Genomic DNA, 10,628 nt, shown 5'->3' with positions numbered 1-10,628 from the left:
CCTCCACTTCCTTGGTTCATGCCATTCTCCTGCCTCAGCTTCCCGAGTAGCTGGAACTACAGGCACCCACCACCATGCCTGGCTAATTTGTTTTTTTTTTTTTTTTTTGTATTTTTAGTAGAGATGGGGGTTTCATTGTGTTAGCCAGGATGGTCTTGATCTCCTGACTTTGTGATCTGTCTGCCTCGGCCTCCCAAAGTGTTGGGATTACAGGTGTGAGCCACTGCACCCAGCCGAGAAACTCCTATAATTCTTATATGACTTAGTGTATATTGTTAATAATTATAATTATGAAAAGTCTTTGTATGCACAGAAGTAACCAAAATTCCTGGTCAATTGTGACTTTAATAGTGGCTGTCCTAAGACTTTTTGTCATCCACAGATAAGTGTTATCTTGTATTGATTCTCTTCAAAAGGTGATTTATAATCAACTACAGGACTTTGACAGGTGCTCTTAAATGCAGGTTTCTGATAACTTAGGAGATTGTGACATTAGAATAGAGGAAAAAACATTCAGGACTCTCATGGAGAGCTGAAATATTCATGACTATCAAGCAGAACAGGAGTCAACTGCATGGAGTAAACTAATAGAAGCCTAACGTAATCTTTTTGCCTTTTTTCTCAAAGTGTTGCTGATACTTTGTTTTGTTTTTCACAGACAAGAAAACTTTTATTTACAACTTGTAGCAGCTGAGTACACCTATAAACAAAATTTGAAGCATATTTCTGTCTACCTGATTTCTCCAGAATTTGGAAACTATTTGTGAGTATTCTTATGGCAATATGGTTATTTGCATAAGTGCAATAAGAATCTGTTTTCTTTTACAACAGGACAAAATTGGAGGAACTGGTTATTTTACCAAGCCTTTGACTGGAATGGCATGCTTTCAAATATAAACAAACTGCTTTAAGGAATCAAACTTGACTTACAGAGACAATAAAAACCCCTTGGGAAAACTGGCCTCATACCTTATCTACATAGTCCTTATACAGGGTTCTTGGCCTGTGATAAGTAAAGAATGCAACTTTCTCATAGGCCCAGGAACCCCAATATCTTGGGACCTCAGGAGGAGAGGAATTTACCTAACTTATAGGTATTTGATGGCAGCAACCCATGGCTGGGCTCAGTTTTTTAAAAAGGCTTATTTAAAATTCCTTACAGAAGAAATATCCATCAAATCCAATTACAAACATACACACACACACACACACACACACACAAAAAAAAACCCTATGTGAAAAATAATTATTCTTGCTGCACTCTTTACAAAGAATCAGACCAAGTATAAAACTAAATTTATTTAGTCGGAAGCAAATCAGTCTTACCATGATTTGTGTTTAATAAAAGTGGGAACCTGAAGAGAGAAAAAAGTTATGTTCCAACTATGGTACACCTGTTACTAGATTCTAGTCTCATCAGTTATTTTTAAGTTTTTTTTTTTTTTTCTTGCAATTTAGACTAACCCTACTTATTCCTGCCAACTAACCAGTGATCTCTGGCTGCTGCTCAGAAAAAAATAACAGAAATGGGTAATGTAAAAATCTGGATCAATATTCTAATTCCGATCATGTATTGGAACATATAGCATGTACAGCAACTTCATATCAGCTTGACCAGTTCCAACCATTGCCAAGTTCATGGAAAGCCTTCTAATTTAGTTTACTTGGGATAGTTTTACTTATTTTGCTTTACCATTGTGGAATATATTGCTGTTGTACTCTGTGTGGGAGTGCAGGATAAGCTTACTCAATGTTTTATTAAATTGAATACTTTTTAATCTTCCGGATATCACCTTTTGCCCTCAAGAGTTATGAATGGCCCTCACCATAGTGATGACTTCTGACTGTGCTCCTCTCTACCCTGAATACAAGAGACCACAATAGTTAGGTAGGAATAGCATAGCCGTGATTCAGCCTGAAGAAGTTACAGCAGATGGATCTTCATCCCTCTACTACCCTTTGGATTAGGGGTTCCCTTGTAAAAGGGAAGGGAGAAATATGTCAGAGGCATTTGAACCAGAGCAACTCCATCTTGAATTGGGGCTGGGTGAAATAAGGCTGAGACCTACTGAGCTGTATTCCCAAGAGGGCAGGCATTCTAAGTCACAGGATGAGATAGGAGGTTGGCACAAGATACAGGTGACAAAGACCTTGCTGATTAAACAGTTTGCAGTAAAGAAGTTGGCCAAAACCCACCAAAACCAAGATGGCAATGAAAGTGATATCTGGTCATCTTCACTGTTCCTTATATGGTAATTATAATGCATTAGCATGCTAAGAGACATTCCTATCAGCACATGACAGTTTACAAATGCCATGGCAATGTCAGGAAGTTACCCTATGTGGTTTAAAAAACGGGAAGAACCCTCAGTTCTGGGAATTATCCACCTCTTTCCTAGAAAACTCATGAATAATCCACCCCTTCTTTAGCATATAATCAAGAAATAACTATAAGTATTCTCAGTCAAGCAGCCCAAGTTGCTGTTCTGCCTATGGAGTAGCCATTCTTTATTCCTTTACTCTCCTAATAAACTTGCTTTCACTTTACTGTATGGACTTGCCCGGAATTCTTTCTTGCTCAAGGGTTAAGAACTGTCTCTTGGCATCTGGATCAGGAACCCCTTCTGGTAACAGTTCACAATGGATGCTTTTTATACATTCATTGCTTTTAAGATTGCATGTTCATTTATTCAACATACATTTAACATGTTTTTCTAGCGGTTGCCAACACAATTCTAAATAATATGCTTTTACTGCTTTTTTGATGTATAATTTTTACAAAGTATTTATTGTGCTTCCGGTACATCTAATTTTTTTTCATGAGATTTTCCCCATTTATGAGGATCAGAGAACCAAACTGGTTTTGTTGCACTGCCATTATCCAGAAGTTTTGAAAAGTGAGAGTCAACTCAAACCTCTGTTCTGTAGGGTCAGTGGTTCCTTACACTGAACACTAAATGTGAATAAAGGCACAAGGATGAATATGGTCATAGTTAAACAAGTTAACATTAGTAAAGCACTCAAGACAATGAAACCACCTTTGCAAAAATTATATCAGTTAGAAAATTATGACAGTGAAAGAGGTCTGAGCTAACACCTCACCCCCAACCCCCATCTTGCCTTTCCCTTAATTATTTCTAAGCTACTGGGGCCAGCTAAGTTTGAGAAACATTTAGGCTGTAGTTTACATGATAACAGACCTTGTCTGAAACTCAACTGTTTTTGTAAAGCTAATGGGAAGCCATCAGGCTGTGGGGGAGGAGAGGAGCCTGAGTCCTGCTAAGTCGCAGATATGAACGATTGTCAGTCGTTATTCTGGAGGTTATAAGATGCTCAACTTTCCCAATTACTCCTGCAAATAACACCACTGATATGGTTTGGCTGTGTCTCCACCCAAATCTCATTCTGAATTGTGGTTTCCATAATCCCTATGTGTTGTGGGAGGAACCTGGTGGGAGGTAACTGAATCATGGGGGTGATTACCTCCATGCTGTTCTAATAGTGAGTGAGTTCTCACGATATCTGATGGTTTTATAAGGGGCTTTCCCCTCCTTCACTCTACACATCTCTTTGCTGCCACCATGTGAAGTAGGACATGTTTGCTTCCCCTGCCACCATGATTGTAAGTTTCCTGAGGCCTCCCCAGCCATGCTTAACTGTGAGTCAATTAAAACTCTTCCCTTTATAAATCACCCAGTCTTGGGTATGTCTTTATTAGTAGCATGAGAGCGGACTAATACAACCACTATTTGTAGCTTTTTGAGATATCTTTCCAGGTTTTTTGCATGTCTGACAACCATAGCTCCACCTGGACTGCCAACCCCACTCCCACAGCCCCACCCAGAAGTGATTCAGCCTGCAGGAGGACAGCTTTGACTCCCCCTATGATTTCATCTCAGCCTCAACCAATCAGCAGCAAGCAACTGTTACCTGGCCACCCCCACCCCTTCCTCCAAGCTGCATTTGAAAAACTCCCAGCCTATGAGCTTCAGACTTTGGATCAGACGATCTGAGTATGCCCTTCATTTCCCACTTGGCATGGTGGGCCTTGTGTCTATTAAGCTCCTTTTCTACCACAATGCTATGGTCTTTCTTTATGCAGTGGGCAGCAAAAACCCCTTGGGTGGGGTGTTTAAAATAATGCCTAGCTTAGAGTAAGGGCTAGAAAATGGTAGGGAAAATGGATTAAAATCCAAATCAATAACTACTATAATGACATTAGAAATATTGGTTTGGGAGTACACAGGAGATGCAAGAGCCAGTTGCTGTCAGAAGGTAGGGGAAAGCTTCAGAAAAGATAAACTTTTTCTGAGTTTGGAATGGGTAAGAGAATTCTAAGCAGAAGGACCTGCTTGTAAGATCATGTAAGATCACAGAAGTGACAGAATAACAAATAGGGGTATGTGGGAAAAGATTAATAATTGCCCCTCCTTCAAAGTTCCAGTTTATAGTTTGTCCATTTCTGTGGTATAAATACTCCTACCATGGCTGATTTCAAGCTATTAATGTGAAGTCAACAAAGCAGAGTTGGTGCTATGGGCTAAACTGGGTGCCCCCCAAATTCATATGTTGAATCCCTAACCTTCAATGTGACTATTTGGAGACAGGGTCTTCAGGCAGTAACTCCAGTTAAATGAGATCATAAGGGTGAGTCCCTAATCCAATAGGGCTGATACTTTAGAAGAAAGGGAAGAGAGAGAGCCCTCTCTCTCCCCCATGTAAGGACACAGTGAGAAGGTAACCATCTGCAAGCCATGAGGAGAGCTTTCCCTAAATGAGCTAAATCTGCCTGCATTTGATCTTGGACTTCCCAGTCTCTAGAACTATGAGAAATAAATGCCTGTTGTTTAAGCTGCCCAGTCTATGGCACTTGTTATGGCAGCCTGAGAGAAGACAGCTGGAAAGAGGTGAACAGTATGCTTACTAGGCCATAGGAGCCAATTGCAGCACATCCTTCCTGGGAGAAGAGTAAGTAGTTCCCTAAATCCTGAGCATAGGCACCCAGGGAGTGAAGGACACAAATGATGCAGAAATATTAGATGGGGCAGGAGAATAAAAGGGGTTGGACGACTTGCTAAATAACTTGGGACCTCGTTTAACTAAATGCCCTCATTTAAGACCCTATCTTCAAATACAGCCACATTCTGAGGTCCTGGGGTGGGGGTGGGGGGTTAGGACTTCAGCATGAGTTTTGGGGAGGGGACACAATTCTGCCCTTAATAGCTCCAGTTGTATCACCCTGAGTTGTTTTCCTGAACCTTGCCCACGTCTTTGTAAATAATAACTCTCAACTTCCCCTATTGAGTGGATCATCTTTTTCCTGTCCAAATTCTGATATAGGAAGGGTCTCCAAAATAGTACACTGCAAAGGGAACCTCAGTTTCAAAAGTTGGGAACCACTATATATCTGCTTTTACTTTCAAGCATTGAAACTAATGTCAATCAACTGCCCTTCTATTCTTAATATTTTATCCAAGAAATCACCAAATTCTTTCTTCTTTAAAAAAAACAAGTTACAGGCTGGGTGTGTTGGCTCACGCCTGTAATCCCAGCACTGTGGGAGGCCGAGGCGGGTGGAGTTTGAGGACAGCTTGGTTAACATGGCGAAGCCCTGTCTCTACTAAAAATACAAAAATTAGCTGGGCATGGTGGCGGGCACGTGTAATCTCAGCTACTCAAGAGGCTGAGGCAGGAGAATCACTTGAACCTGGGAGGCAGAGGTTGCAGTGAGCCAAGATCGCGCCATTGTACTCCATCCTGGGCGACAAGAGCAAAACTCCGTCTCAAAAACAAAAACAAAAAACAAACAAAAAAACCCACTACCACCAACAAAAACAAGTTACATTGTGGGTTGGGGCCGCTTTCCGACCCCACTTCCCTATTGTCCGACTTCAGGCTTCCAAGTGAGGACGGCACTTCCCAGGCAGTGACCCGCAGTCACTGCGCTCCCAGAGGACATCCTGCCTCGGGGCCCTGGAACGTCCACCTTCTCCTAGCGCCGATCCTGAGCTGAGAAGCTCTGTCTGGTACAGCCACCATGCATCGTGGGCTGCTTAACTTTCCCCAGGCGAAGCTCAACTTCTTCCCTTTGTTCTGAACCTCTGTGTGGACATCTTTTTTCAAACGCTCCACGGTAAAATCCTTGCCTGCCTCGAAACCCTGCCTACCTCTGAGATCTGAGGACGGATACTAAACGCTGGATGGAATGCAATGTACACATGTAAGCAGGCTCTGTAGGCACTCACTGCGCCCAGGCGCGCGCGTGGCGGAGGGGGAAGAGAGAAGCAGACCGCTTTCTATCCTTCCCGTGTTAAGTTGTGCCAGATGACAGGAGAGGTCAAGCCTGGGGCTAACTCCCCTGCCCAAGCGGACTTTCTCTGCAGGGTTCAAGGTTAATTATGAGGATTTACATTCGCATGGCACACCCGCATCCCCCTCTACGTGGAAATATGTCTTAACTTTCATAACTGCCTTACTAGCAGGGTATTTTTCGCTAGGGGCGAAGCGTCCTCCGCAAGCCGCCCAGCTGACAGGCAGCAGAGACGGCGTTCTGGCCCTGCTCGCACGCAAAGACAAAGGCGCGGCTGAGCGCTTCCCTCCAAACCACGTGGTCTTGCCCGTGCTTAAAAAACCAGCGCTGAGCCAGGCGCATGCGCCGCGAGCCACCTCGCGCCAGCCCGAGTCGGAGTCCCTGTTGGGGGCGGTGTCTACGGTTGAGCTGAGGGCGCAGGCGCCACGGCCCGTCTAGCCGGGTTCCCGGGCGGCTGGCGGCGGCGGCAGCGCCAGTGGCAGCGGCAGAGTCTCCGTTTCCGTGTGGGCGGCCACGCAGCCCTGGGTGAGTGTTCGGGGGGCCCGGCCCAATGTCGGGCAGTGGATGTCGGGGCCCGGCTCAGGCTCCTCGGGCGGCCGCGGCCCCGCGCCTTGGTCTCGCGGTGGTGATTGAGCCTGTCAACTAGGGCTGTTTGTAGCGGTCTTAGGGCCAGGCGCCCGCTTCCGGCCGCCTAGCCTGAGACCGGAAGTAGCGCCGCGGAGCTTTCACCTGAGGCGGCCCGAGTCCCTGGCCGACCAGAAACTCAGCTACTTCTCCGACTTTGTGTAAGGCCCCTGCGCGCTGGGTCAGCTGGGTCCTTTTTGATCTCGATTAAAATGCTGGAGCTGTTATTTTAAAGAGAGTCGGGCTAGATGTACGTCCGAGGTTTTGGGCGTTGATAGAGTCAAGTTAGTAGAGTGTGGGCGGATGGGGCAGGCCGCCTGTAAATGCTGCTGTTACGTGACTTCCACGCAGCGTCTTCACTGCTGTCATCCTGTGACAGGCTGCCCTTGCTTTTCTCCTCCACTTTTCCTATCATATTCTTGTTGCTCTGTCTCCTCCAATCCGTTATCCGCACAGTTGTGCAAGTGGTCTCTGGCATAAAGTAGGTCATGCCATCATCACCCTACTTAAGAGTTTTCAGAGTCATTCCATTGCACTGGGAGTGGAATCCATGCTCGTGTTTTCCCAGGCCTTGTGTGATCTGGCCCTTGCCTGTCCCCTCTCAGAACTGTGCCTGTGTCCGACCAACTCTCCAAACCAGACCCAGCTCTCCCCTGGCTGCGGGAGCCCCAGTGCTGGGGGAAGGACGATGAAGATACTAGCGTCCCAGATGATTAAGCCTTAGAAGATACTCTGCAAAACTTAGGCCATGAATGGAGCCCTTCTTGGCTCTTCTTAACTCAAAGTCAAAAATAAAGTAAAAAATTCGGTATTCTAGCCTTCTTCTTTTTTCACAAATGCATCAGCTCTTTCTAGTGATAAAAGTTACACACGTTGTTGGGAGGCCGAGGTAGGTGGATCACCTGAGGTCAGGAGTTCGAGACCAGCCTGACCAACATGGTGAAACCCTGTGTTTACTAAATACAAAAAAATAGCCGGGCGTGGTGGCACATGCCTGTAATCCCAGCTCTCGGGAGGCTGAGGCAGGAGAATCGTTTGAACCCGGGAGGCAGAGGTTGCAGTGAGCCTGGCGGAGCCTGGCAGAGGTTGCCCTCCAGCCTGGGCAACAGGAGCGAAATTCTGTCTCAAAAAAAAAAAAAAAAAAAAAAAAAATTATACTCGTTGTTTCCTTGCAAGACGTTCACTTTACTTTCGATCTGACTGAGTCCTCAGATGTCACTTTATCAGAGAGGCCTCCTTGACCCCACATCTACCTCCATAATTTCAGTTTGGTTTCTCTCATTTTGTCAGAAAGCCTTGTACTTTCCTAACAGCAGTCACCACAATTATACTTGTATGTGTCTCAAAAGTTGGGAACCACTGTGTATCTGCTTTTACTTTCAAGCGTTGAAACTAGTATCAGTCAACTGCCCTTCTATTTTTAATATTGTGTCCAAGAAATCGCTATTGTGTACGTGTGTGTGTGTATATATATATATGGATTTTAAATATCTGTTTTTTTCATGAGACTCTAAGCTCTATGAGGACAGGAATTAGTTAACCTAGTACATTGCCTGGTGTAATTGACTGTCAGTAACTATTTGTTAAATGTATGATTTATTTCACTTCTGAAATTCTTTAACCTGATAAGAGCCTTCTGGTTTCCAACTCTCACTCCCAGAAGACTTGGTTTTCTGGCCATTGCCAGACACTAAATGGCTTCTTGACACCTTTCTCCCATTTCCAGGCCCCTTCTGTTTTGTTTTTTTTTTTAAAACCTACTCAGCTTGGACCCTGAAGTCAGTTACTTCAGCTACTCTTCTCAGCATCTTCAACCCCATGACCCTTTTGCTGTACCATTTCTGCTCTGAAAATCCTCGATAGTGACATTTCCCCCAGGACTGCTAATTGCTGAAGGAGGAGATTGTACAGCCCTGGAGATTGTTAGCAGTCCATGGCTCTGCAGGGCTGGGGGCGGGGATCCTCAGGTAGGTCCTCCACAGCAATCATCAGTGTTTGTTTCCTGTCAACTCCCTGTTCTCTTGTACAGGACATTTATTCCAGACTCAGTCTTCAGCCCCTGTGCCAACTTTGTCTCCTGACCCAGGAACTGCCCAACTTGCTACTTTGTGGGATATTTTGTCTATGATCCACTTCAGCTTCCCTCCTCTCCACCTGCAAATTTAGATCCATCAGGATTCCTCCTTCTGCCAGAGTCCGAGAAAGATGTGTTGTGCCTCCTGTTCCTTTCTGCTCAGGACCTTCCACTTTTGCTGTCTCTTTTGGTACACCTTTCTGTGTGAGTTATCTCCTCTGTCTCCCTCCAGTCATTACATGCTCTAGTTTTTCTTGTCCTAGTTCTTTCCCCACCCCCAACAAATCCATTATTTATCACTCTAGCTGTCTCCTTGCCACAGGCAAGCTCCTTAAAGGACAGGCCACTCCCTTGTGGCCTCCATTTTCTCATCTGCTCCTTTCACACCAACTACATTTCAACCACTACAGTCTGGTTTTTGACCCCATCCTCCACTGAAACTTTTTTTTTGGAGACAGTTTTGCTCTTGTTGCCCAGGCTGTAGTGCAATGGTACGCTCTCAGCTCACTGCAACCTCTGCCTCCCGGGTTCAAGGGATTCTCGCACCTCAGCCTCCTGAGTAGCGGGGATTACAGGCATGCACCACCACGCCCGGCTAAGTTTTGTATTTTTAGTAGAGGTGGGGTTTCACCGTGTTGGGTCAGGCTGGTCATGAACTCCTGACCTCAGGTGATCCACCCACCTCGGCCTCCCAAAGTGCTGGGATTACAGGTGTGAGCCGCTGAGCCTGGCCTGAAACTTCTTTTACCAGGGTAAATGGTGACCTGTTAGTATCCAAATTCACTCAGCCCTTTCCAATTCACTGGACTCTCTTCCTCCTTTTTTATTATTAGAAGTTTTCCCCAAACTTCATTATTTTTAACCTTGTCTTTGCACTACAATACTAGTACTTTTTGATATTATTTATTTTACAAAAATAAAAAAAGGTTACTTAATATTGTTGGTTGAATTGGCATTCTTTTTCTCTTAAAAAGAAATCCTCATGTGTGTACAAATAAGAAAAATGAAAACAGAATTATTAACTGCCAGCTCGTACAGAGACTGAGCTGGAATCCTGCTCCCTCTGTTGGAAAGTGAGGTGAGCTGAGCCTTCCTCTTGAAAATAATCAGCAGGCCCCAAAAGGAGGAACTTTCTCACTGTGTTGTTCACTTTTTAACCTTTCTGATGTTAGCCTCCTCGGACCCTCCAAAATGACCTTCGGTACCTGTCAGAGCCTTAAGAACCCTGGAACTGCTCACTCTGCTGATGTGTCCACATATCACCCAGACTTTCCCTTGAGCTCAGCTGTGCATTTCTGACTGCATGCTGCACGTGGTACTGATTACATGTAAGCTGCTTGCCAGTCCTGCTTCCCATCTGCTTCCTTTTTGAGTCTCATTTTTGTGACTGAATTTATGACTCATTTGTCCAGACCAAACTTTTTATTAGACTTAGCTCTGAACCTCACTTCCTTTCAGCAGATATTGAGCACCTCCTATTTATCAGACCATGCACGGTGCATGTGTTCAAATCTCAGTTCCTCCGTGATATTTCTTGGGCTCCAGACACCATATATAGGTCCCTCAATGCTCATGTGACCTCTTGTCCGTGTCCTGGGCTAGCTGACCTGCCCTGCTCTG

At 44.9% G+C, this 10,628-nt stretch overlaps 1 protein-coding gene across 2 annotated transcripts in view; it reads left to right on the top strand.

The window, feature by feature from the left end:
* The first annotated feature begins 6,652 nt into the window (after positions 1–6,652).
* Positions 6,653–10,628, top strand: part of LOC105547377 (DNA excision repair protein ERCC-6) — a 79,698-nt gene continuing 75,722 nt past the window's right edge. For both annotated transcript variants that reach the window (XM_011990952.1, XM_011990953.1), the window contains exon 1: positions 6,653–6,835. The gene's annotated coding sequence lies outside the window, so the exon portion shown is untranslated. The remainder of the gene's footprint in view (positions 6,836–10,628) is intronic.

This window comes from Mandrillus leucophaeus, unplaced genomic scaffold, assembly GCF_000951045.1.
Source record: "Mandrillus leucophaeus isolate KB7577 unplaced genomic scaffold, Mleu.le_1.0 Scaffold388, whole genome shotgun sequence".
Lineage (NCBI taxonomy): Eukaryota > Metazoa > Chordata > Mammalia > Primates > Cercopithecidae > Mandrillus > Mandrillus leucophaeus.
This window is presented reverse-complemented; position numbering and strand designations above follow the sequence as displayed.